Genomic DNA, 27,590 nt, shown 5'->3' with positions numbered 1-27,590 from the left:
GGTGGCTGTGACTGCAACTCTCATCATGCATTCTGCTACATGCATATTCCCAGCACCCCAACCTTCCTTCATTTTGACTCAGCTTTCCTGTGAGGTGGTGTAACAGTGGTGGCAACATGGATGACAGTGTTTGTTTGTTATTTTGCAGTATTGGTCTTTAGGTTTGTACATGTTAGGATGTAGTTCCATATTACTGTAGGATGGCAGGTATGGTGTTTGTGTAACTGATATCACAGGATATTTGCCTTTCCGTTGCTATGGCTTTGCTGGCGGCAATTTGTTTCACAGTTCCCTTGACAGTGCTATATGTATGTTGCCACACAATTTTGAGTGAATTGGTTTTGTACTCACCAGGCTCTGGTATTCCTGTTAATCCATGTATACTCTCCCAGGACCTGAAGTGCGTTGATTTGGCAGGAGGGCCACTGCCAGTCTGCCTGCTCAGGGTGTGTTCCCTGTCGATGAGCTTCTTGACCCTCCTGCGCACATAATACCTGTTCTGTATATCGTCCTTTATGCGCAAACAAGGTGTTTGTGCGTTGACCTTGTCGACAATCCTATCCCACATCTTTTTAGGTCTCGCGAGCCAAAGGCTCGAAAGAGACATTTTATATCTGGGCTTTTCAAAGTGCTGCCGTGGCCTAAAGCTACAGTGCACGTGAACGTGCACGCGCGCAGCGCCATGTGTCTTTCCTCTGTAGCGATCGTAATCACGATCACTTTCACTTTCGCGGGCTCCTCTGTTGCTGGCATTCCCCCCTCCCTTCTCGCCCGGCCCTCTTGGATCTCTTCCGTTTTTACCTCATGGCAAGTGTGTTACGTGACTATGTGCCCGCCAGGGCTCCTTGGTTTCACGTTATTTTTTTGTCATCCTTGCCCCCCCGCCCTCCATCTAGCAACAAACCAAGTGTGCGTAAAAGGCAGCTCAAGCAAAAAGATCTTTCAAGATTCTTTGTTTAAATTTCATCTCTCCGGAGATATTTATTCGTCTTTTTTTAAATTAAGAAACCGATTAAACGTTCTCTTTCCACTACACCTTTATACCGTAACAACAACCGACCTAGTTATCAATGTGGGTGGAAGCTGCAAATACAAGTATGTTTGTGTGCATTGTGGAGTTTGTGTTGGGGCATGGGTTTGCTATGTCCGCACCAGCCTGGGGACCTTAAACACTTAAGACGATGTATATTTTTGTTTTGCAGAAAAACACATACAAATGAAAAATACAAACAGCTCCTCCAAGCAATTATAAGTGAAAACGTGCGCTATAATAAATAACAGCTAGCCTCAACATTTCATAAAGCACTATCACTAAACCCCAAGACATACTACTAGAGTGCATTCACCATAAACACTCATTTGTATGGCACAAAACAGGAAGACATCTTTTCACCCATTTGTAGGGTGCAGTGTCCACTCGTAAAAGATTTACGGACTCTGAGGCAAAGTCCTGTTCACACAGGAAAGTGATGGCCCCCAGGTGTGATAGTTATTTGAAGTAAAAGTACCCTTCCCCGTGTCCATCCCTCCTCCCCACCCAGTCACAGCATGTTAGTTTTGCAGTTGGACATTAACATAGAATTAGAACACATATCAATATGTAATGCTGCCACTATTCAGCGGCGATGTCCGTGCAGCACTAACCAGTTCACACTGAAAAGGGAGACCCATTCTGTGGTCAAAGACACGTGCAGGACTGAGAAAGTGCTGCATTGAGCTGTTGCACTAGTTATGTTGTGCACCTCCTCAGAGTCGACCCGGAGATGCCCCCACTCAGCATTAACCGTAAGATCTCACTAAAGACGAGGGTGACTGCAGAGAGGTGCTGCACTCAATGGCTCTCCATTCACAGGCAGGCGCCAAAAAATATAATTAAAGTAGAAGCAGTATACAAATGCACGGAGTGAACATAACATTTTGACCCCGACTAATGCGTGATAGCTCCCTTTAGGAAAGAGAAGGTTAAATAATCAAGACCCTGGATTATTCTCCCGACACACTCCTTCACTTGAATAAAATTTAATGTTTTTGTCATAATCAATTACACCTCACAGTTTATATTCGTTACTATCATTTAAAGACATACAATCGAAGGCTGTGTCATTGTCAGCAAACGTATTTACTGGACTAGAACCCCAGTGAACAAAAACACCTAAATAAGAGGTTTAATTTTAAAGAATATTCCTTACCTTCTCAAGTAAGTTCAGAATATAGACTTTGCAGATGGCAGCATAAATATACCGTTTTTATTTACAAATGAAAAACAAAGTATAGGCTGGAAAAACAATATAGGGGCAGATTTATGAGCCCCTTGCGCCACTTTTGCGTCACTTTTCCCATGTTAAAAGTGACGCAAAAGTGGCGCAAGGGGCTCATAAATCTGCCCCATAGTGCCTAATAAAAGTAGAGGCGCAGACGTTACTTTTCCAACCACAAAAGATCAATATCGAATTATGTGCTAGCCAAGATCTCTAGATGGTTGATGCGCTGGTTATCTATATATATATGGAGGGGGGTGGGTGGGGGAGCCCGAGCCGCCACCGATCCTGGTCAGGCTGCTTCGGAGACCCGGGTCTCTACCGAATACAATGGGTCCTAGCCTGCTGTGCCCGCTACCGCACCCCCTGCTTATCTTCCCCCCTTGCCAGGGTTCCTCTCCTCTGCAAAAATGAGGCGCTGAGCAGGGCTTCCAAGTTCCGAGTTTCTGCCGGACATGGCGGGTCTGACAGGCTGCATCAAACGACAATGCCACTCTTTGGCAACTATGCCTGTTGAATCCGGTGTATTGTTAAGGGTGGGCAAATTTGTTCCACCAATCGGGGGACGGTCAAAAATAATGTTGTGTTCACATTCTGGTCACTTAGTATCCACTGCCACTAAAAACAAACCCTAAAGTATTCTTTTTGGTGGCAGTACATGGAACAAGATGTTGATAACATTAGCAACGTGAAAAATATCTGTTATCAAACAAACCCTGGAAACTTAAATGAGGTCTTTGCCACTGGTTCCTTTTGCAAAAGCATGGAGCAAGTTAGCTTTAGATTTTGCCTGACATATAAAAGCATTACTGGATAAGTTGTTTTACTGGATTGTACTTGTTTTTTTTTTATTTGAGAAACAGAACTCCAATCTTAGATCCTTCGCTCGTCCGAAGGGGACTTAACTGGCAGTCTCCTGTGTGGCTCTATTTTTAACACTAACGCCGGCTTTTCTGCGCTTTGTTTTGTTTTTGTGTCTACCCAACCTTTAGAGTGTGGTTATAAGGCCTCCCCCTCGAAGCTCCTCGTAGGGAGCTAGCACCCTTATAATCAAGGTGTGAGTGCCTTTTTATACCGCCTATTACAAATCATGAAAAAAACCTTTTTTTTCTCCCCTCCACCCCCCTGCATGTGTGTGTGACACTGAACAGCAATAATATTACAAATGGCATGAATGAAATTAAATTTTGATTGCATTACCCACCCATATAATTTATGGATGAGCGACCAACCATGAATGTGCTCACTGATATAAACAATATGAAACACCAGACTTACGCCCTGGTGCTCCCCACAGTGTACCAGACACGTTTACGGCTCGTTGATCACAGGGAACGATAACAGTGATTAATTTTTGCCACCTTTTGTCACATTCCGGACTCACAGCACACATGGAACAGAATCTGCTATCTTATGTGTATCTGTGTTTTGTCGCTTTCCTTTGCAGGAAATTCCTCACAGAAAACAACAGCAGGTATTAAACTTACCCTCCTGTCGTAATGTGACACTTGTTAATTGCATGAGCTCTCACATTCACGTCTCTGGGGAAGTTTCTTTTTTGCATCCCACCCTGATGAAAGCCCAGGACCAATACATAGGCCAGTAGTAAGGGCTGAAACATGTGGGTGTGAAGTGTAGGGTCATAGGACCATCGTATCCTCCCACCCTAACATAGTCAGTTTTTAACCTTCCCTCTCACTCCACTCATAAAGGACACTTTAGGAGCAAGAGAGGAATTTTATCTTTAACATCACGCCCCCAAACACAATTTATCTAAGTGCTCCCTAAAACACGGTTGCGCCAACCCTGACCTTTAGGAGTTGGGGTGAGCCCGATAATGAAACGTGTCACTGTTAGAGTGAGTGAGGGCTATAAAAAGAAAAGGGTCTCTTTCCCTTTCCACTCTTGAACTAAGGGGGGCTAATAGACCTAGGGACTTACAGACTGGTTTGGGAGTTTTCTAACACACAACATTCCCTGTTCTTCACCTGCTGTTCCTTTCCCCTACTCCACTTTTTCACCAGGGACCACCCTGGTTCCAGGAGGGATATTCTTTTGTGATACCTAGTATACAAAGGGAGGACACATCTCTTCATACCTCCCAAGGGCCCTCTGAACCCTTGCGTAGGTCCACCTGGGCCACGCACACAGTGGTACAGGTTAATTTGTAACCTCCTATGAGAACTGACCCTTTTACTTCAGTTGTTACACAGTACATCTTATTTACTCTGTAAGCACTATTTTCTTTAATGGTTTCTCTTACTGCAGGCACTACATGCTTTCCTACAACATTTAGCATGTCATGTGTGCTTTCACGGGCGCTTTTACAAAAAAAAGCATTTGTTTGTCAACTTGACAAACAAATTCCTTTTTTTGGTAAAAGCGCCCCCTATCACGCTTTCAGTTTAATAGTGGCCCGGACCTTTCTTTAGACACGGCTTGTCTAAAGAAAGGTGTGTGGCCACTAGTGAAAGCGCAGCATGGGGCGCTTGTAATCAACAGGCATTTACAATGCAATAGGTCTCGCATTTTAGAAACTTTGACCTATTGGTATTGTAAATGACAATGCCTTTTATTATTGCAAGTTTTTTTAAACCCAAATAAAAGGCATTGCCAGTTACAATGATAATAGCTCAAAATCTCGCAATTGCGAGACCTATTGCATTGCAAATGCTTGTTTTTCTGTGACATGGGGGTCTGTTGGACCAATGTGCCAAACAACTGTGGCTCAACTCTGAGTATTTTGTCAATCATGACTTCCAACTCACTACTGTGAACTTTGGATTCTTCTTGGGGGGCATGTTGCTGGGTGGTTGTGGGGATTGATGGGGGGGTGCATGTGAGTGTGGTGGGTGTGAGTTTGTCAGTGAATATGTGATTTAGTTTTTAAGTGGTGCAAATGGTGTAGTTGTTGTGTGAGTTGTGGTGTGTCTCTGGAATGTGGTGGTGGTGTCTGCTGTTCTATGCCTGTAGTTTGCAAAGGATCATGGTAGGGATCTCTTGCCATTATATAGGTGGAGTTGTGGGTGTGTCTTTATTCGTTTTTTTTAATTGGCTTTGTCATTTGTTTCTTGGGCTTTTTTGTGTGACTTTTCCTTTGCTTTTGTTGTGCATGATGGAGACGTTCATTTAACTGTGTTGGACGCTGCCAGTGCCTCACGTGAGGTAACCCGAGTCTGTCACACTGACATTCTGCTGTTTTCGACGTTGCTGTACTGGTCGGACGCAGAGTATTCTGTTGTTTGCTAGTCACTATTTGCTGTGCGTCTCGGTTTTCATGATCATGCTCCGTGCGAGTCGGTCTCAATTCACACGTTCTGCGTAGCTCGTGCATCGCGGGTACGTTTCGGTTGCGTCAATTCCTGGTGCCTGTCGGTCGGTAGGATTCCCAGTCATTTTACAAGCGAATCACTGATTTTCATACGGTTCGGTCGTTCGGCTTGTGTTCCGAGCGAGTGGGTTGTAATTCACATGCATTGCATCATACTGCGCGGGTCGTACGCCGCCGGTCCGTGTCGGTCGGTCTCCGTTCCCAGTCAGTGTCGGTCAGTACGTTTTACGGACGGAATCGGAATCGACCCCAGAGAAGCATGTGTTAATCAGGATTTTATGGCAGGGTGGTCCTGGACACAAAACTAATCTATTTAGCTCTAAAGTAAAGAATTCCTGTCACTTCACCCTTCACCCATGGATGCTTGCTCCAAGAGCCCTCCCCTTTTGCAAATCGAAATTTTATTTGAGTTTGTTTTTTAGGTGAACTAAGTCGTAGTTATTAGAACCCTGTACATTAGCACTGTGGGACAACTCAGAATGTTGCACCTGGGTAATGAAAAACAGCAAGAAGGAAATAAGGAACAAAAAGGTGAGTATGAAATATTTATGATGGATATATTCACACACTTACACCACAGAGACATGTTGTTTGATACAGACACATCAGTATTGATGTGGGCATGGTTATGAAACTGGAAAAATAACCAATGGTTGTCTGATGAAATATCGCAGATGAAAATATCAGTGAAGATAAAGTATTGCCCATAAAATATTAAGAGCACAAATATTGACTTTCTACACTTTGTATGCAAAGTCAAAAATATTGACAACCAATTATATAGAAGACAACAATATCATCAAGAAATAGGTAGGTATATTGAATTGTAACTATTGTACACTCTATTATTGCAAAACAAATATTAACTTTAAAAACATGTGGTATTTTAAACACTATACTTATAATATAGAAAACATATAAAAATATTAAACTTATGAGCATAAAATGACAATGAATACTTTAAAATAATTTAAAAAATAAACATAAGATTTAAAAGCATTGTTATTTAACCGTGTTAATACTTAACCATAAAAAAATAGAAAATGCTAATAAAAATTAATTAGTATCTCAAACACTGAGGGGCCGATTCCGATCCGGGTCAGAAGGGCACCGAACGCGATCCGGCCGGAAAAACTACACGCCGTACGCGTGTTTTCCACCCGACTCGTACAGCTATACGAGCGAGCAAGTACGATGCGAGCTACATGACATTCACCGACCGACTCGTTTCCGGGTCCGAACCGCTCCGTACGTCTCGGTCGGAATCTAACCGTGGCGTGCAATGGATGCGATTCACGACCGAGCCAGTACGATGCATGCGTCGGACAGCCTGTGCGAGCTGGAGTGTCCGGCTCGCAAATCGTCCGAGTGGTTGCCTTAGGGGGTCCGCTTCATATATTCTCTGTTGCGTGGCCAGCGCCTGCAAATGAGCTGATTCCTCAGCATGATTTCTGAGGTCTTGCTTCCGCAGTGCTAAACTGTGTCGGGGCTCAGCTCTAGGATTTCTTATTACTTCCCCATCTAGCTTGAGGTTATCCTGTTCTATCATCTATCATTTTACATACTACTCGTGTCTCCTTTTTCTTTCCCCCAATCAGGGACTGGGCTTGCCCCCGAATGACTGTTTTAAACGCCTTCCATTGGATGCATAGGGAAGAGACATAGCCCCTATTTTCATGGAAGTATAACTCAGCCCCCGAGATCAATTTCTCTTGAATGTCTTTGTCCTTCATGTACAATGGCTCTATTCTGGGGTAGTTATTGGTGCGAGTTGTTGGCCCTTCTAATGATACTTCCACGGCTGAGTGGTCTGATATGCCCGTGGTAGATGCTTCGCTCCCTGGAAGTTCCCCACTTGTTCACTACTCTTTAACAGGTAATCAATGCGGGATAGGGACCCGTGTAATGCTAAGTAGTATGTGTATTGTTTTTGAAGGGAGTTTTGGGTTCTCCATATATCTGTCAGGCCCATTGCAGAGATAACACCAGGGAGGGCCCACCGCCTGGTATCTAGCTAGGCTCAAGCGGTCAAGTTCCAGATTCATGACATTGTTCATGTCTCGCCCCACAAGGATAATTCCTGGCAGTAGTTTTAGTAGTGGGGCGCTTAATTGTGGTAGGACCCTGGCATGCAATTTAGGTGGAATGTAGAGGGAGCAAAGATTCATGGTTCGGCCTTCCCAGGTGCTTGACAAAGCTACATGACATCCATATTGTCCTGATTGATAGAGGAACTTGTATTTTCACCAGAATGCCCACGCCCGGGGAGTTGTATGTAAAACCTGAATGGGCTCTTAGTGTATACCCAAAGTGGTTCAGGGCCATATATTGGTTCTCTTTCAGGTGGGTCTTCTGCTTCAGCACAATATCGGGGAAATAACGTTTGATGTGTTGTAAAACCAGGGTGCGTTTAATTTGCTCCCCAGACCGTTTATATTCCATGGCCATATACGTAGAGTTGCTTGTGTTGAGGAACCCATTAGTGGTTGTTGACTCCCTCCCAGGGTCCCACCCATCGGGAACAGGATACCAAGAATTCGCACTGTACATTTGCTGGTAACTTTATGAGCATAACTGTGCATCCAAACAATACAAACATTATTAACCCCTATAATCCCCCTCCCTGTTACTGTGCTTGGTGAGAGATAACCCATCCGCCACCCCAACCTGCAGAGTGCCTGTCGTCCAAAACTGTGCATTAAGCAAATTGAGGGCAGATCGCAGCTGACCCTTTAGTTTAAAATCATGATGAACTATTCAAACTTATGACCCCGGCCCATATATTTTTAGATCTGCTGATACCACGTTATTTCATAGAGTTTTTAGGAGGCAACAGTTCCATGCCACTTCAACTCCTGTTCAATGTCTCCTGTAGGTCCCTTTGATGTATTAACTGATCTATGTTGTCTTAGGCCATTCAACCGCTTTTGTCCCAATTCTTTTCTTGTTCCGACCAGTGAGCATGGTTCGCCTTGTCACCTGCCTCATGGCGACTAATCCAGGAGTTCGGTGTTCTCTTCTGGTGTTTCCACTTGCTGGCCACTCTCCAGCCCTCAAGCCAGTCCCAGGCCTCCTCTGGTGTTGTGAAAAAGAACTGCTTTCCCTCTGCTAGAACTTGAGTCTTGCCAGGAGGAGCATAATGTATTTGTGATTTCTATCTCTATGGGCTTTCTTAACGGCATTAAACAATCTTCTTTGGTGCTGTACCTGGAGAGTGAAATCCAGGAAAAAATTAATTGTCGTATTTCCGTATTGTAGATCTACATGAGAATGCGCCGCTTGCTGAATCGCATCACGGTCTCTAAAGTTCAGGATTCTGGCAATGATTGTACGTGGGGGTGCCCCCGGACGCAGCGGTGGCCCCAATGCTCTGTGTGCCCGCTCAACTGAAAAGTAGTTGAACAGACGTTTGGGTCGGAGAGTATGAAGGATCAGGTTTTCCAGGTAGAGATCCGCTGCTTGGCCCGCCGCCCCCTCAGGAACCCCCAACACGCGGATATTGTTACGCCTGGCCCTTCCCTTTTCGATGCAGGTCATTATAGGCTTTTAGTCTTGCCTTGGATGCTTCCTATGTTAGTTTCTACCTCCAACACCTTATCCACCATTGTGCGAAGGACTGCTCTCAATAGATTCACCACCTCAGTGACTGTGTCCAGCTTTGGCTCCAGAATGCCCCACAACTCTCTGATCGCCTTCATAATGTCCTTCATGGAAGGTTCAGGTGTGGAATCCCTCACGGCAGCTCCAGGGGATTCCTCGCGTTGGGGTCTGGACACCCCCCGAGTGCCCCATTGCAACTGTGTATTTCTCAATCGGATTAGATTGACCCACAGGTGTACCCTTGTTACGGACCATTGTAGGCCCACTCTATTGGCGTATGTACTATGTTGTCTTTGCTTGCAGGTCCAAATGCTCCTGATAGACCCCCCTTATTGATGTGGGCCGTTGCATTGGATCCCAGCTCCCGGCATCGGCATATCATTTGAAGGTGTGCCTCTATTCAGGAGTAAGCAATATGTCCAACAGGGTCTATCTGACCCCCACTGCCTGAGGGTCTCTCCCGGCAACCTCCCCCACTCCTGCAACCAGGTGCTGTTCACTTCTAGGGGGCAGGGAATGGGAGTCACTTGTGTGCTGGAGGCTGTGTGGGTCAATGTTAACTGCTCCCCCCCTCGTTAGGGTGTTCTATCTGCTAGGGCGGTCACCCCTGCTCCCCTTGCTTCACTGCCAATGTCAGGCAGGTGTCTCTCTTACCGCTGCTGCTGCCGGTCATTCTGGGCAAAGGAGGCCGCAATCTCTGTACCTCGCAGCCTCTCTGCTGCTGTTCCTCTCAAGTTTACAGCAGCGCAGTGCCCCGACGACACGGTCCCCCTGGCAGGAGTGTGAGGCAATCACCCTCCGTCTGTCTCACTGCATGACACCACCGCTGGTTCTCTTGGTTTTGTCCGAGATCCTTGGGACTAGGCTGAGCTCCAGCCGCCACGCCCTTCGCAGGTCCAGCTGCCGACCCACAGCGCGATTCATGATCGCTAACGCCTCCGTCAGTTCCGGAAGCACTGGGGTCTTTGTTTCCTCTGGCTGGCACTCAATCTGGCCTCGGGCTTATCTCCATTGAGGTGTGCAGTGTCCGTCTCGGCCTTTCGATTCTTCAGTGGGATCTGCTTCGGCCTCCCGACTGTCCTGGCTACAGACTCTCTGGCTCAACGGCTCCCTGGGCCACTTCCAGGCCCCAGATGAAACTTCTCCCGTACCCTGGAGACACTGTCCAGATAGTCAGGTATGCAGTTCGATCACCTGCGAATTATTGCAGATATTTACTGGGGTTTATGCACTGTTGGCTGGCTGAGCTCGCTCAGTGCACGGCCATCTTGGTCAGCAGCAAGCCACGCCCCCAATAGCAATTATTTTTTATGATAAATACAATGTAATATTGTAGACTGCAAACATTCGAAGGAAACAACCATTGACATGTGATGTTTGCATGACACTGTCCGAAACACTTGAGGGAAAAATCAGAATTTACAATTTATCACTCTCATTCATCAGTATTGCCTTCTGCCTTTCTTCTTCCAGTCTTCAAGAACTCCACTTCTTCCATTTCTACGTATTTACTGAAAAATCTGCTAAGTCGATTTCTATACAGTCTGATATTATTTATTCATCCTGTATAAGGTGGGCCTTTTTAAGGCAGTACCCAACCTTTATTCAACGGCACTTGCTATGCTGGGACACTTATAATTCTACATAATAGGAAAAGTAAAAAAGTCTCATACTGCAAAGTGCAGTTGGCAAGAAAGCCAGCACTGGACGAAAGTGTCATACGTGACATGATTGATGAGTTGACCCAGATATACATTTTTTAAATTGGAGCATGAATGTGACAGAATGTTGCGGAGTGAATATCTATTATGCACGGTGGGCCTTTGGTTGCTATTGGGACCCTTTGGACAATTATGAACCGACTAAAAAGCTTGTAAACACCTATTCCAGTGGCTTTGAAGTAAGCTGCTACAACAAACAAATGATGGACGGAATGCTGACAATGCATACATTCTCCCCCAGTCAAGAGATCTGGGTTAAATCCATTGTTCTTTTGCCCACTACACCACCCCAGTTTAGACATGGGAACAGTCCATCCAGAACGATGGATTTAACCCAGATCTCTTGACTGGGGGAGAATGTATGCATTGTCAGCATTCCGTCCATCATTTGTTTGTTGTAACGCTTTTCGCCCTAAGTGGGATGGGTATTCCCAGACGTGGGACCCATGCTCACTACGCCACTGGAGTCAAGCTATCCTGGCTGATGACGGCTGATAGCCAGAAACCGGTCCTAGGATGCTTGATTCCGGTCCAGGGAAGACATGGCTTGGCAGTTCGGCTGGACTGTTCCCATGAGGCACAGGGTCAATACTGATTTGCATATGGCCATGTCTGAACTGGGGTGGTGTAGTTGGCAAAAGAACGATGGATTTAACCCAGATCTCTTGACTGGGGGAGAATGTATGCATTGTCAGCATTCCGTCCATCATTTGTTTGTTGTAACGCTTGAAGTAAGCTGCAGCATGTATAGGTCTAGTCAAAAAGTTAATTTAATTGAATGCCCCTTTTTTTAAAGGTAATAAAATCAGGTTATGATTAGCAATGATTTATTCTGTTTGTTGTGAATTTTTTGCATAACTTATGAGACCCTATCCTGATACATGTTCTGCTTTTCATGCAGGTGTAGTCTGCATTTTTACTGAGATGGGTACAACTATTGTGGTTTTCCTGAAGAAGTTGGTCCTACACTATTTACCCAACGAAACGTGTCGACACCCCTTGTTTTTGTCTTGTTAAATTTGAGGAACAATGAAATATAAATGGAAAAATGTCTAAATGCTTTTGTTCTATTAATTCTTAAATGAACATATATGCAATGACAAATATGTATGTCTTGGTTGCTGTCTCTCTTGATATAATGTTTTAGTAAAGTTATGTGCAATAATCTATTTGAAATTTAGATTGTTTTTTAGATTGTATTCTAAATATATGAATTTTAATAACTGTGCAATTGTTTTTTATTGACTTTCTCATTAAATGGATTTCTATAGTTGCCTTTTGGGCACCTTTTTAGACTGACATTAAGGAGTGTGTGATTGTGAACTAAGTGGAGTGTGAGATACCCGATTGTGCCAATTTCTCCAAGCGATCTTTTTTGTTGATACATACGTGACATGGAGCCACTTGGCAATGCTGGCAGTCTGGTCAGCCACACTTAAAGGAAATGTGAATAGGGCATCTCAAAAGTTGTATTTCCACGACCAACCTGAATACCTCAGATTCTAGTGTTTTTTTTTTTTAAATATCTTGAACAAGAATTCAATGTAATCAATAACAGAATGTGCTAAATGTGAAGTTGAATAGCAGCTTTGTGACACAGTGTTACATGACAGGCAAGTTCTGTCTTTTTAGAGAGGAGCTTGTGGGATTCCGGAATTTACAACATTGTAGTTATGCGCTCAAAAACTCCAGTAGTCACGATAAGGCAACATTGGATTTAATAAACTACAGAACTGTTCAGATTCAAAGTAGGAGATTATTACAGAAATTCCTTGCTGGGTCATCTTATAGTAAGTGCTATATATCACTCACACATGAGAGTGTTGCTTAGCCTGAGAAAACAATCAAACGTCTGTCTGCCAGGAAGGATTCCTGCCTACCAGGAAAAGGACTGTGTGGCTCCTACTGCCCCTTATTATCTGACTCAGCAAAAATACTATCAGAGTTATGAGAGCACACCTCTTGCTGACCCATAAAGGCTTAAGAGTATTCAGGATCTCTGTTAAAGAGGCCTGCCTGCTGTAATATATATTATTGGGAAGGAAATTGTGGAACATCTAGAGCATAGGTAAGAAATCATAAGAATAGCTCTAGCCATGGTTCCATGAGTGAATACTATCTACTGATGTTTTACCTTGTTCTCATGCAACCTCATGAGGTGATATGTGCCTTGCCTTTTAGTTTCTCCACTTTCAATCCAATTGGACAGCGTGGCAGTACAATGTCATCCTCCCCATTGCGTATGATTGACTTCTTCTATACTCAACGGTCTCAACTCTTCCAGCCCAGCTATGTGGATTTTCCCTTTAAGGCTGTTGTCTTCAGAGTCCTCTTCTAGGTTCCCCTCTTCAAGATTCCCAGTTTTTAGAAGTGTTTTCAGCCCTCCTTTACAACTCCTAGGAAATATAGGGTCTGATTATGATGGCGGTGAACCCGCCACCAACAGGCTATCGATGGTGTGTTCACCGGCATCGTGCGGCCATTTTCCGCTGGCTAGATTGTGATGGCGGGTGGTGTGCTGGTGGACGGAAAGCCCGACCGCCACGGGTCCGACAGTAGTAATCATTCCGATTGCCTGTTGGACCGCCCACATCCCCAGAATGGTAGCGGTGCCTAGCAGGCACCGCCTGCCTTATTGAGATGCAGGGTCCCCGCCAGCCTTTCCATGGTCATTGAACCGCCATGGAAAGGCTTGCAAGGATGGACTTTGAAGGCCCGTGGTGGGCCCCCCTTACCACTGGGCCCCCTTGCATTTCCACTTGGGGGCTACATTTCCCTGCACCATGTGGCAGGCACCACATGGTGCCTGCCACATAGTGCAGCAAAATGTTAAAAGTGCATTTTTAACATTGCAGAGGGTGCTGCAGCTGGCAGTGCCCACCGCAATGTTAAATATAGTAGATGCGACCGCCGTGGTGGTAGTCGCATCGTAATTAAATGTGTGGGACCGCCACCTTATAGGCGGGCGGTCCCCATCCCCGGGACGATGGCAGACGGAAAGAAGTACGCCCGCCATCGTAATGATCTCTATAGTGAGGTGGTGGGAATACCTGGTCTTCCTTCTGATGCCACACCATTCCTAAGTCCTAGTCCTGTTACACATCAATGCCTACAACATATTACATATCTACCTACCACACACGACCGTATTCTCATAAATTGCTGCTTTCCATTTAGCTAGCCATCTAGACAGATCTTTATGAAGAACCCCATTACCAAGAAAATAAATGAATGAAAGTGAAAATTAATACATATGTGTTTAAATGGAAATAGGTGTTTTGACCGAGGGTTCTGGTTTGGGATAGGGTTAAAGTTTAAGGTAAAATCTGTGTTTATGGTGAGTTAACAATGTTAGAACATCGTTTAATGTGAGAGCTAGATTGTATGTCTTGGGGAGGCAGTTTGTTTTTACGGCTATTGTCATAGGTTTCCTTCTTTTCAGTAGTTTTTCATAATGATTTCTCCCAAATAGTCAATTTAATGCTAAACACAATTTCCTTCATAGAATTGACTTCATTTTTTCAATCTCCCATGGCTCCATAACAAACGGGTCAAACAATCCTGCATTTTGATTATACAAGGGGTAGCTGGATTTATTAGGCGCTCCTCAGATTAAATCTAGGCCTAGAGAAGAACATCTATGCTTGCAGTTAAACTATTAACACTTGCATGTCACACCTTAAAAAATGGCAAGCTCCTAAAATGAACACAGTTTTACTAAGAGGTGTAGCTCCACCTTGAAAAAGTATACAGGAGAATTCAGGAAATTAGGGGTCGATTACGATGGCGGGCGGACTTGAGTCCGCCCGCCATCGTAGCGGGTACGGGACCGCCCGCCTTTAAGATGGCGGTCCCGCACTTCAAATCACGATGCGTCCACCACCGTGGCGGTCGCATCCAGCGATTTTACATTGTAGATGGTGCTGCTGACTGCAGCACAGCTGCAGTGTTGGTAATCACATGTTGTACATTTCCATGCACAACGTGTCAGGCACCACGCAGTGACTGCCACTTTGATTGTACCCCCCAGTGCACATACACCCTCCCCCCACACAGAAGGGGCCGACAATGGGCTTCCGAACCAAGCCTCCACCAGCCTTTTGCCATGGAAATGCTGGCTGACGACAGCATTGTAATCACCATTTTACCCATGCTGACCACTCCACCAGGCAATCGTGACGATTGCCTGTGGCAGAAGCGTGGAGGGAAGTCTTTGCGACCGCCGCAATCACAAAGCGATTCCCCTGGCCATCTTAATATGGTGGGAGGAAATGGGAGTCAGATGGCGGAGGGACCGCCACCGCCGGGACAGCGGTGGCGGTCCTTCCACCATCATAATGAGCCCCTTAGATTGGAAAGGGTAAAATGATCTTATTGACTCAGAGAAAATCGTTTAAGAAAATCGAGAGCAGTGCTTATGCAGCCATCATTAATGGTAATAAAGAGTATGAAAGGGAGAAAGCTGATGAATGATCTCGCTTTCTAAAATCTTTGCTTTCTGGATGAATGTAATGCCTTAAATAAGACATTGTCAGATTTGCAATTGCAAGGTTGATGTCTGCTGTTCAAATAAGATATGTTGCAGCACTTGTCTTTGTTATTTGAGACTCTTAAGACCCCGGCTCCATTTTCCCGCATAAGTCCTCATACATGCGGTACTCTTCTTTGGTGAGTTTACTAGTACCCCTCAGTCCCGGAGGGCTTCCTGTTTCTTCCAAAACTATGCAACTAGGTACTTATTGTCCTACTTCTAATTATTTGAAGTTGCCATGACATGTCAAACTTTCAGTAGGACATTCTTCACCTTGCTCTCACATGATCCTGTGTTTTTGTCAGAGCCTTGACTGCGAGTTCTACAAAATGTCCTGGCCTGTGCTGTTGCCAAAAAAACAAGTGTCTTATTTTCTAAAAAGACATTCCTACTTGATGGGCCATATTTAAAGGTTGTGTATGAATAACATGGAGTTGTCACAAAACGAATGTTTGCCTGCACACTCTCTCCAAGTTCCTTTCCAAAGCATGAGGGTTTATTCCAATTCTGTTTAATTTGTAGTGCACTGTGGTTATTTAAGACCTTCATGATCATAGTAGAACATTTGCAACATATACCAGACTTCAGTGGTTTGAGTTAACACGGGACACTGGAAAGTGGATGCTTTTAACAAGAATCAGAGAAGGGGACAGCAACTTGGAGTGGCAAAGAATAGGTGTACGCGCCATGCCCACGCCCTCAGAGCATGGGTACCATGCGTACCCCTACATCACCACTACAATGGTGGTACGGGCCGTACCCACGCCCTCAGAGCGTGTGTACAGGCTGTACCATGCGTACCCCTACATCACCACTACAATGGTGGTACGGCCCGTACCCACGTCCTCAGAGCCTGTGTACGGCCCGTACCACGCGTACCCCTACATCACCACTACAATGGTGGTACGGGCCGTACCCACACGTCCCGTACCACCATTGTAGTGGTGATGTAGGGTTACGCGTGGTAAGGGCCGTACACACGCTCTGAGGGCGTGGGTTCGGCCCGTACCACCATTGTAGTGGTGACAGGTACGCGTACGCGGGGATTGGTGGACACATCCCCCGAAGTGATCAGACCCTGGAGGTAATGTATGTACAGTATATGGTATTTTTAAAATTAGGTAGAGGTTATGTTTCCTGCCCCTCGCCCCCCCCTTTGCCCCTGGGTGTTGTTCTGACCATCTGCGGCGTGCGCGGCGGTTTCGGTGCACCAGGTCGTAGGCTAGGAGGGCCGGGATGACATGTAGGATGGGGTCCATGGCTGTCCGTCGCGTACCGCTGCTCCTTTTTCGCGTCGTCTCCAATTTCTCTGGAGTTTTTGGCTGCCGTAAAAAATGAGCCGTACGGAGTGACGTAGGCACGAATCGTACTTGCTGGTCAGTAAAAACGCTGCCTGACTCCGTCCGGACGTCACGTACACGATGTCCCGGATCGGAATTGTGGGTATTTTTTAGCCGCACGTAGTTTTTTACGATTCGTACGGAAATGGTATTTCTGTACGAATCGTACTTGCTGGTTTGTAAGGAGGATTTCCCGGGTACGAGTCGTACGGGGAATACGCTCCGTACGACCATTCGTACCTGGGTTTTACCCGATCGGAATCGGCACCTTATTGTTTTAAAGTAAATATATGTATAAATTATTACGTGTGTGTGTTTATTTATTTGATTTCGTTTATTTTATCAAAATGTATATTACATTTATTTTATTTTGTCAAAATTAAATGTAATATTTAACATATTTAATGTATATATATTTTTTTTATATTTATATGAAAGTCGATATTTTGTACATTTATATTTTTTACATTGATGTTTTTTAGTCAATGTTTTTGTACTTCCCTGTTTAAGTATAAGAGTCGATATTCTTTTTGTCTGCAGTTTTTACTCAATATCGATGTTGTGTCAGTGAACTGGAGTAAAGGTTTTTCCAAACTCTCTCTACGTCCTCTCTTCTTGGTTGTTTTCTTTTCATCCCTTGTATCCCAATGCTGCCCATCCCTTTCTCCATCATAATTCCAAACTGCTCCCCGTGTTGAAATTATTTGTATTATTTTCTCATATATGTATATTTTTTACAAGGGCCCAGCAGGTGCAAAGTTCTTCTGGGACTTTTGCTGCCTTTTCCACACAAACTTTCTTATACTTGTTTTGTATTTTTTGTACCAATATATCATGACCATGTGAGTCATGGTGTACACACATCTCAACGCTCATGTGAGTATGTGTCTTGATGCATGTATATGCATGCATCACAATGCATGTGTGCTCATTGGTGACCATCTTTAGTAAAGAATCATTCCTAGAGAGACAGACATGCATGCTAGGACATCTTGAGGCATGCACAGGCATGCATTTAAAAAAAAAAAAAGACTGGTAAAGCCAAACGCTTAGCAGTTTTATGCTCTGCCCTATTGGCTTTGCCAATGCTTGTTTCTACAAGGAGGGAATCCATTTGGTAAGAACCCTGTTAGACAAACTGTCCTTAGCATTTGTGCTACATTAGGAAGGGAAATAACCAGGTACCATGGCCATGCAATTGCCAGATGCCTTCCCGTGTTCTACTTAGAAAAAAAGGTCCCCTAGACGCTCTGAAAAGTATCTGGATCCAACTTACCTCCAGCAATTATACTACTTAAGGAAAATTGTTGCTGGGGCAGCTCCCATTGGCATAATTTCCAGGGGGATAGGCATGCTTACCATAGGAAGAAAGACTGTGTGCTTGTGGGCCCTAAGCAATCTGAAGATGATGACTTCCAACATTTCTGCCCACTTTATAGTCACTGAAGTAGGATTTGGCTGAAGCTGCTGCAACAACAACAACAAGGTGATGGATGGATTGCTTGAATTAATTTCAGCCACTGGGAATTTCTTTGGGTAGCAGTTTAGTCAATCGCTTTTCACCCACCATTCCACCTCAGTTTGGACCAAGCCATATCCAAATCAGTCTTGACCCTGCTCGAATAGGAACAGTCCAGCCGAAACCACCAGTTCTGGTCCTCCTTAAACCAGAACACAAGCAACCCAAAACCAGTTTCGCCCTGTTTGGGGCTCTTCAGTCGGTGTAGCTTGGTTCCAGTGGCACGGTGATTACGAGGACCCACGTCTAGGCATACTCTTGCCACTTAGAGCGGCAACTTTTACAACAATAAGGTGCTTATTGAATGCTTGAATTAATCTCGGCCACTGACAATTGCACAGGCAGCTTTTCAGTTCCTCGGTTGCACCCACAATGCCACCTTAGTTTGGACCCAGCCATATGCAAATCAGTCTTGACTCTGCTCCAATAGAAACAGCCTAACCCGAACTCCCAGGCAAGGTCCTTCCTGAACACAAGCAACCCAAGATTGGTTTCACCCTGATTGGGGCTCTTCATTTGGGTATAGCTGAGCTCCAGTGGCAGAGTGAGCACAGGACCCACATCTGAATTTGGCTGAGACTGCTAGATTGGGCATCAGGAGAGTTCAGGACAGCTCATCCTTTCTGGTGAGTACCTTTGACCAGGAAGTGCCTGTTGTAGTTTCACAGGTTGAAAGGCAGGTATGGCAGCAAACAGAAGGCTCTTTTGGGACACTTAGTTAAGGTTGGTATTCTCTAGGGTGTGCCTCCTAAATATCAAGTAGACGGATGCTGCAGAAGGTACCAAAAACTTCTGGGAGCCGATTTCAAGACAAATGTGAACTGGAAGTATCTGGAAAGTACCTGACATTAATTCCAAACAGCAGAAATCTTCTTCTTTCCAGAGACGTTGGAACATGGAAGTAGACGTGCACTAAGTACGGTGATACAAGTTAATCTCATAGGGCAACAATAGGAATCATTTTGTAGGACTTGCAACCTAAACCTGAACACTACATTTGTGTTCTTAAATGCATCCTCTAGCCTTCCGTTGATCAGAACCCACTCATCCTTTTATATGACAATCTTGTATAGTGTGGCAGTCATTTCCTCCACCGTTGGCAGCCAAGGCATTTAAAAGGAAAGGAAGGAATCGAATTGAAGGTGTTCACCCAACCTGCATAGGCAGGAATGCTGGTCAATGCTTTGGGGAGCATCATTTGAACCGGAACTGTGGTAATGGTTCCTTTTCCTGCTACTTGGATTTGCTGTCACAGTGAGGGAATCTTCGCAATGGACATGTCAAAAAGATAAATGCCTAGCACTCGAAGATGACCTGGGATGCTCCTGAAAAGCAAATGCATGTTTTTGGTGCTTAATTTGTGCTGTTGGTTGCAGGTGGTGGACACCAACACTCATTTTTGAGGCCTGGGACATATTTCTTTGCAAGAGCAAAGAGTGAAATGATGGAAGGGAGACAGTAGAGGGAAGAGAAAGGTAGAAAAACAGTGACAAATGGAAAAAGAAGGTACGGAAAGAATCTATTCAAGTGAGCAAAAGCGAAAGGAAATATAGGTGGGAGGAAGAAAGAGGCATGATGCGAAACCAAGAATAGGTAATCTTGGTATTTAGCAAACATGCCATTTGTCATGTCAGTGGCAGACTGCTAAGAAAATCTTTGGGTCCGCTATTATTTTATTTACAAATTAAGCAGTGCATACTTTCTCTCATTAAAAGGTTGTAAACATTGTAAAAATGATTCACCACCAAGGGCCTGGTTACGATGAGGTAGGATATGGCTCCGACCATCGGTCTCTGTTGTGGGGAGCACAAGGCCCTGCTGGGAACTGGGCACCAACAAACACCAGGACTGCACAGTCAGCCATCTTGCCATTGCTGTCGCACTCCCTCACAGGGAAGCAGAGTCAAAAGGAAAGAAGTATGGGCATGCTGGGAAGGGGGGTGTCGCCAAAAGCATAATGGGAGTTGCAGTCACAGACATTCCCCACCCACCCACATGGCCCAGCAAGCTCACAATGAACCATGCTCACCTCACAGGGAATGGAAATGGACTGAGAATATGTCTGACACTGGGCTCTGTTGTGGGGAGCACAAGGCCCTGCTGAGAACAGGGCACCAACAAACACCAGGACTGCACAGTCAGCCATCTTGCCATTGCTGTCGCACTCCCTCACAGGGAAGCAGAGTCAAAAGGAAAGAAGTATGGGCATGCTGGTAAGGGGAGTGTAGCCAAAAGCATGATGGGAGTTGCAGTCACAGACAATCCCCACCCACCCACATGGCCCAGCAGGCTCACACTGAACCATGCTCACCTCACAGGGAGTGGAAATGGACTGACTAGATGTCTGACACTGGTCTCTGTAGTGGGGAGCACAAGGCCCTGCTGGGAACTGGGCACCAACAAACACCAGGATTGCACTGACTGACATCCTGAAAGTTAACCTGCACCCACTGCAATGGTGGCACGCTTCATGATGGGATAACTGGCCTGGGGGAGAAGGAGGTCCTGACTTGAAAACAAATAACACCTGCGGCAGACCGAAGACCTTCTGATCTTCAGAAGACTTCTCAAGACCTGGCTCTTCGAACAGTAGCAGCTTCCCCCCTCCTCCCCTAGCGGCTTGAGACCCTTGCGGGTATGTAGTGCGCTTTACAAATGCCATGATTGATTGATTGATTGATTGATTGATGCTGGCCATACACACACCTTCTATGCTAAAACACATTGCACACGTGGTACCAGTCACTCACAAAGATAATGCCCGGGCAAGATGTCTGACACATGGGCCTGATAAATGATGTGGCTGAAAATCACACATATGCACTGGCCAACCCAAACTCGTTCGCACACACAGCCATTGCAACCATATGTTCAAACTCACTGTCTGGGGATGCAGTGTCCAGGGGTGCCCCCTGGCCTGGCTGTGGAGGTGTGTCTTGCAGATGACAAGTGTGGAGATCCAGAGATAGTACATTGCACAAAACACACAGGAACTCACATATACATCATTGACAGGGGACATCTGACAGTGAATGGAATGGACACACCAATATAGCTGACACCATAGCATGGTCTCATTCACACTCGGTGCTGTTGTGAGCTGCATTCCACTCCTACATCGTGTTGCAACATATGTATCCTTCACACAACACACCACTCACTGACATAGACACTGTAGACACAAGGTCTAACCTGGACTGCATTGGAAGAGACATGCTACTCACAGCAGCCAAACCGCAACACACACAACACCGGCTCTCACTGTCATGAGCATTGAAAAGCCAGAGGGCTTCCTTGCCCAATCCATGTCACTCTGGAGAACATTGACAAGTCAAATAACTTATGCACGTACAAAACTCAGCACCAGACTCATTAAGATGGTGACATCATCACTTGTATGAAATGAGATGGGAACTAGGAACACTGTATAAAAAACGCTTTTGCCCTTGATATGTGCTCCAATTGCTGGTCTGACTCACCACATGTGCCTGGGGTATTTCAAACACACCCATGCAGCAGGGGATTCCAAATGTTGGGCCTCAGGAGTATGTATATCAAGTGTGTCACACTTGCTTAGCCACCTGACTACTGTCCAGGGCTATACACTGTTTCACGTAGACCTGGGCAGTCATGCCTACTCAAGGGCATTTAGAAACACTCTGTAATCCCACTCTTGTGTATCAACTTACAGGTTGTGCTTAGTGACGTGTGCCTTCAGGTGTCTGCCTCTGTGTCATTGTGGTGTGGCTTCCATTTCAGGACAACTGGGGTGTTCATGAGTTTGAGGGTCAGCAGGACATCTGAGATGTGACTATTAGAGACAAGACCTGTGTGACATATAGGTGTGTGATCACTTGACAGTGCACAATGGTGTATGCAACTGTGAACTTCAGGAAGCTGTGTTTCATGCACATCAGACTGTGATGTGCTCATGTACAGGGAGTTGTGTTCGCAGAGACTCATATGTCTGTGTTGTATGATGTGGGATCATCTGGGTCCGGGATATATTGTTTGCAAGGGATGGACATGTGCACTTGTCAGCTGCAGAGTTTGCTTTACACATGACCTATGGTTGTGACACAGTGCATACTGTTGTTGTCTGGATGCCCTGCCCCTGTGACAAGAGACAGTGATGATTGAATTTCCAGGCATGCCTGTGCCATGGCATTTAACTTGCTATGAGTGATCCTGCACTGGGGTCAAATGTGCTCCATGCACCCCATTGTGGCATTGACTATCAGGACATGACAACATCATAGTGTGTGTTGCTGTTATGCATCACAAGCATATGAAATGAGACTCTGGCCATCCCTTCTTCCTGACACCTGTACTGAGCCAGTGGCAAGAGATGTGAGGTGTGTATAGTAACATACGTATACATGTTCACTTGCATGTCCAACAAATGTGTAGGTGGTGCATGTCTGCACATTGGGGTATTAGCATCCAACATGCAACAGACATATGGGTGCAAGTTCAAGAGGGATATGAGTGCCATGGTTGATGGTGAGACTGACAATTGGCTTATTCAAAACAGTGTGAGCACTTTGAGCAGTGTTCAGCTGATGATGCCAGGGCTTGCCCTGTGATGTGCTGTACTCACTGTGGTGTGTGCGGTCAGTGCAGGTGACTGATGTTCTTTTTTTCCTAATTCTATCCAGATACATCCATGGCCACAGGAGGGGACAGCTCCATGGACCAGGAGGAGCCACAGAGCCAGACTGGGACAGAAAGCAAGGAGTTGGAGGGACTCAGTGGCACAAGGGCGAGTGGAGCCACACCGAGGAGTCCTCAGCACCATCCTCCCCAGCTGAGGGCCACAGCAGCTTGGAGGATGACTCCCTTGTGGAGGCAGGTGTCAGCAACCACCAAACCCCAGCTAGTGAGGCTGTCCCCGCTACCACCACCACCATTACCACCCTCCCATCGCCTCCCATCCCAGAGGTCCGTGGAGGCTCCCGTGTTCGTGAGCATGTCTCCTTTGTGCCAGGAACCGCACCCCTTGCCCCTGTGTCCCCTGCTGCCCTGAGTGAGGAGTCTGTGGACTTGCTTCGACAGATCCATGTAGGGCAGACATCAATGCTGAGTGTCCTCCATGCACACACCAGTCTGTTGACACAACTGGTGTCGTTCATGGAGGGCATTTCATTGGTCATGTCTGCCCTACAGAGGACCAATCAGTCCCTGGCCTCCTCCCTGATGGCAGCAGTGTTCCTCCTCCAACAGTCCCTCACCCCTCCTACCCTTGCCCCATCCACGATTCCTAGCACCCTACCTGTCCCAAGCACACACACACCAGCACATTCACACAAACCCACAGACACGGGCAGCACACAAACACCCAAACCAAGGTCTAGACGTGCACACAAGCAACCTCAGGGGACTGATACCACACTCATAGGGGATGGTTTGCATACACACAGGCATCCACAACCACTCTGCGGTCCTCCGATATCTCTCCCTCCAAGATCCCTTCCCTTGCCTTACCTGCAATCCCATCTTCCTCTGTATCCTTGGCCTCTTCCCCACCGACCCAGCAGATCCAGCTTACAAGGGGAAGAGGAAGTCCCCACACACAGAGGGGAGTGCCTCTCACACCCGGACACCCTCCCCCAGGCGCAGTCAGACTGAGACCCCCACCCGCAAGTCCCCCTGGAGCTGGAAGAGCAAGACCCCACCCCTGCCCCGCAGCTCCATGACACAGTGTCCTCCATCCCCCAGGCCACCACTCCAGAGGTTCCCCCGCCACACCCTGCCCCAGGTTCCCCCATCCACAGATACACCATCCCCAAAATGCTCCAGCCCTCCCTCCCACCACTTGCTCTTCCACCCCCACCCCCCAGTCAGACTGTTTGTGCCACTGGTGTGGGGACCATGAACCCCCGGTCCTGCCAACCTCACCTGAACCCCATTCCACTCCCATGGAGTTGGGCATTGCAGTGGAGTCCACGACCACCCCGTCTGACTTGGGCACTGCCTCTATGGGTTAGCGGTCTAGTTATTCCTGCATGTCCGAGTTGTATTGTATTGTATTGTATATGGGCTTATATAGCGCGCTATCACCCTACGGGTATCCTGGCGCTCTGACAGATCAGTTGGTGAATTATGCTGAGAGGAGTAGACGGCGACGGCGGCGATCAGGCTACTGGGAAGAACCAGGTCTTAAGACTCTTTCTAAATTCCATTAAGGAGTCAAGCTGTCTGATCCTCAGAGGGAGCTCGTTCCACATCCGAGCACCTGCCACACTAAATGCCCTCCCACCCAACCTGACACGTTTAAATCTGGGTTGTGCCAGCAGATTAGCGTTGGAGGAACGCAGCTGTCTCGGGGGGAGATAGCGTGAAAATCTCTCCTGCAGGGGAATCGGACCCACCCCGTGTGTTGCTTTGTGGATCAGACAAAGAGAATTGAAAAAGATCCTTTCTCTGACTGGCAGCCAGTGCAGCTCACGCACCGCCTGAGTGGTGGAGGAGTCGCGTCTGCGGTTTAGCGCCATCTTTGCTGCAGCCGACTGAACTCTCGGTAATCCCTGCAAAATAGACTGGGGAGCACCCAGATACAGAGAGTTACAGTAGTCCATCCTGCTGAGTACTGTGCTCCTTACAATCACGGCACGCATATCCCCTGGCAAGAACGGAAGATTCCTACGAAGTACTCGCAATAGTCCAAAGCACACGCTGGCTGTCTTGTTCGCCTGCGAGTTCAATTGGAGATTATTGTCGAGCAAGACGCCAAGGTTACGGATGGTATTTGCTGGAACCAGTGGAGCCTCATCTGGAGCAAGCCTAAACTCCAACTGCAGATGGTGAGTCTGGTTTAGCGGTGAATATAACAACACCTCGGTTTTTTTCTCCATTAAACTGCAGGGAGTTACGCCGCAACCAATCTGTTGTCATGCTCATGCAGTTTTGAAATTGCTCCAGAGACACCGCTTATTTTCCTTCCAGCGAAAATACCAGTTGTGTGTCATCTGCATAGTTTACCAGCTCAACCCCAAACGCCTTGATGATTGCAAATAATGGTTGCAAGTAAATATTAAAAAGAATGGGGCTGATGCTGGAACCCTGTGGTTCTCCGAAGGCTACGTGGGATTTCTCAGAGGTAAACTACCCCAATGTCACCACCTGCTGTCTCCCTGCCAGATAAGAGCGGAGCCACTGCAATGCTTGACCCTTTACACCCAATTCCTCCAGTTGTGCCAACAGGATAGGGTGACTCACCGTGTCGAATGCGGCTGACATATCCAGGAGCACCAAGACCGCAGTGCTCCCGGTGTCAGCCCGCATTCGCATGTTATCCAGCATCGTGACCAGGGCCGACTCCGTCCCATGACCAGGGCGGAAACCAAACTGGTCCATGTCAAGTAGGTGATGCTCTTCCAGGAATTCCGAAAGAGATCTACTCACAACCCTTTCCAAGATCTTGATTGGGAAAGGAAGGAGGGAGATGGGCCGAAAGTTAGCCGGATTGGCTGGGTCCAGGGAGGGCTTTTTGATAAGAGGGGACACCACAGCCTGCTTCCAACTTTCTGGAACCGACCCTACTTCCAGAGATTGGTTGCAGATCTGACGCAACCAGGGAAAGGTGAGATGACCGTGGGACTTCCACACTTTCTGGGGCAAAGGATCAGAGGGTGAGCCGGAGGAGATGCTGCTGACCATAGAATCGAAGGTAGAGGCCGACATAGTGGGGAAAAAGACCAAAGAGTGTTGGTGGTCCAGGGTCCCCTTGAGTGTCTCTTTACCAGGATTCTGGGTCGTCACATCATTATCCTTAAAGCGGTCGACAATCTTGGCCACTTTGTCTTTAAAATGAGTGGCGATCTCGTCGCACAGCTTTTGTGAAGCTTCTACTTTCTTCTCCAAGCAGGATGGAGCTGAGATGGTTCTTGCGATTCTAAAGAGCTCCGTAATTCTGTTTGGGGCTTGTAAGATGGATTGAGCATAGAAGTTAGCCTTACTTTCCAGGATGCACGACTTGTACCTCCTCAATGTTATCTTAAAGGTGGCCCTGTCCCTATCCAGATAGCTCTTCCTCCATGTTCTTTCTGCCATCTTACATTGTAGTCTTAGTTGCCTCAGATCTTCAGTGTACCAAGGCGCTGATATTTTATTTCTGACTTGCAGTTTTTTTATAGGGATCACTTTGTCTAATGCAGCTGTGACGTACACCTGGTAAGTGTTATAATTATCCTCCACTGTGCATGAGCTCTGGAAAAGGCTCACCGTGGGCGTTGGCAGGAGAGCACCTGTCCTTGCTAATTTGGACCAGTTTCTCCCTTTCCGGTACAGCACGGCAGTGTTAACTTGGGTAGGGGGGAGAACTGACCGTACTGTAAAATGTAGTAGGTAGTGGTCCGTCCATATTTGAGGGGAGATATTTAGGAGTTTCACCCTTGACTCATTTGCAAATAAAAGGTCAAGGATATGTCCTCCCTGGTGAGTCGGGGAGGTAACTAGTTGTTGGAGACCGAGATTTTGACAGGTGTCTTTCAGATCTCTCAGCTGATTTTTCAAACTAGCATTCTCCCACCAATTAAAATCTCCCAAGATGACCATGTTGGAGTGAGATAGGGATAAGTTGATGATGGTGTTTAAAAGGGGCTGTTGTGTAGTATTACTCCCCGGAGGACGATAACACAGCAAGCCTGAGAGGAGATTACCTCTAGCTTCCTGAAGCGCGAAGCCCATCAGTTCGATTCCCTCTAATTTCTCTACATGCAGCAGAGTGAAATTGAGGTCCTCCCTAAAAATCATCCCTATCCCTCCTCCCATGCCCTCCTCCCTAGGTTTATGTATAATTTTAAAACCATCTGGACAGGCAAGACCTATCTCCACAACTGAATCTGCTCTGATCCAGGTCTCTGTGAGAAACAGGGCATCTAGCTTCATGTCATCGATTAAAAGCGCTATTTCAGAGTAGTGTTTTACTAGTGACCTACTATTCATTAGCCCACAGTTAAGGTGGTCAAACATATTAGCGTGCGAGTTCCCTGCTCTCCACCCTGGGACAGTAGCACTGTCTTGGGCGGTATCAGCAACGGTCCCGCTGTCTGCTCTCCCTCCAATCTCTAGCAGCTGTTCTCTAGAGTAAACTTGACGTACCTTAATGGGAGCACGGTATTCCCTCATTATCCGGGACTCGTCCAGGACGCGGACGGGCGCAGACGGGCTTGCCTCTGGCGCGCCTCAGGCGCGCCATCGGCGGTCCCGCTGCGCGCGCGCGCTGCGCGCTTGCATTGGCCTGTATTTTATGCCCACCTTCTGAGAGCACTGGCACGCGCACCCCAAAA

This window comes from Triturus cristatus, chromosome 11 (genome assembly GCF_964204655.1).
Source record: "Triturus cristatus chromosome 11, aTriCri1.1, whole genome shotgun sequence".
Lineage (NCBI taxonomy): Eukaryota > Metazoa > Chordata > Amphibia > Caudata > Salamandridae > Triturus > Triturus cristatus.
The sequence above is the reverse complement of the archived record's forward strand: the minus strand, read 5'-3'. Positions refer to the sequence as shown.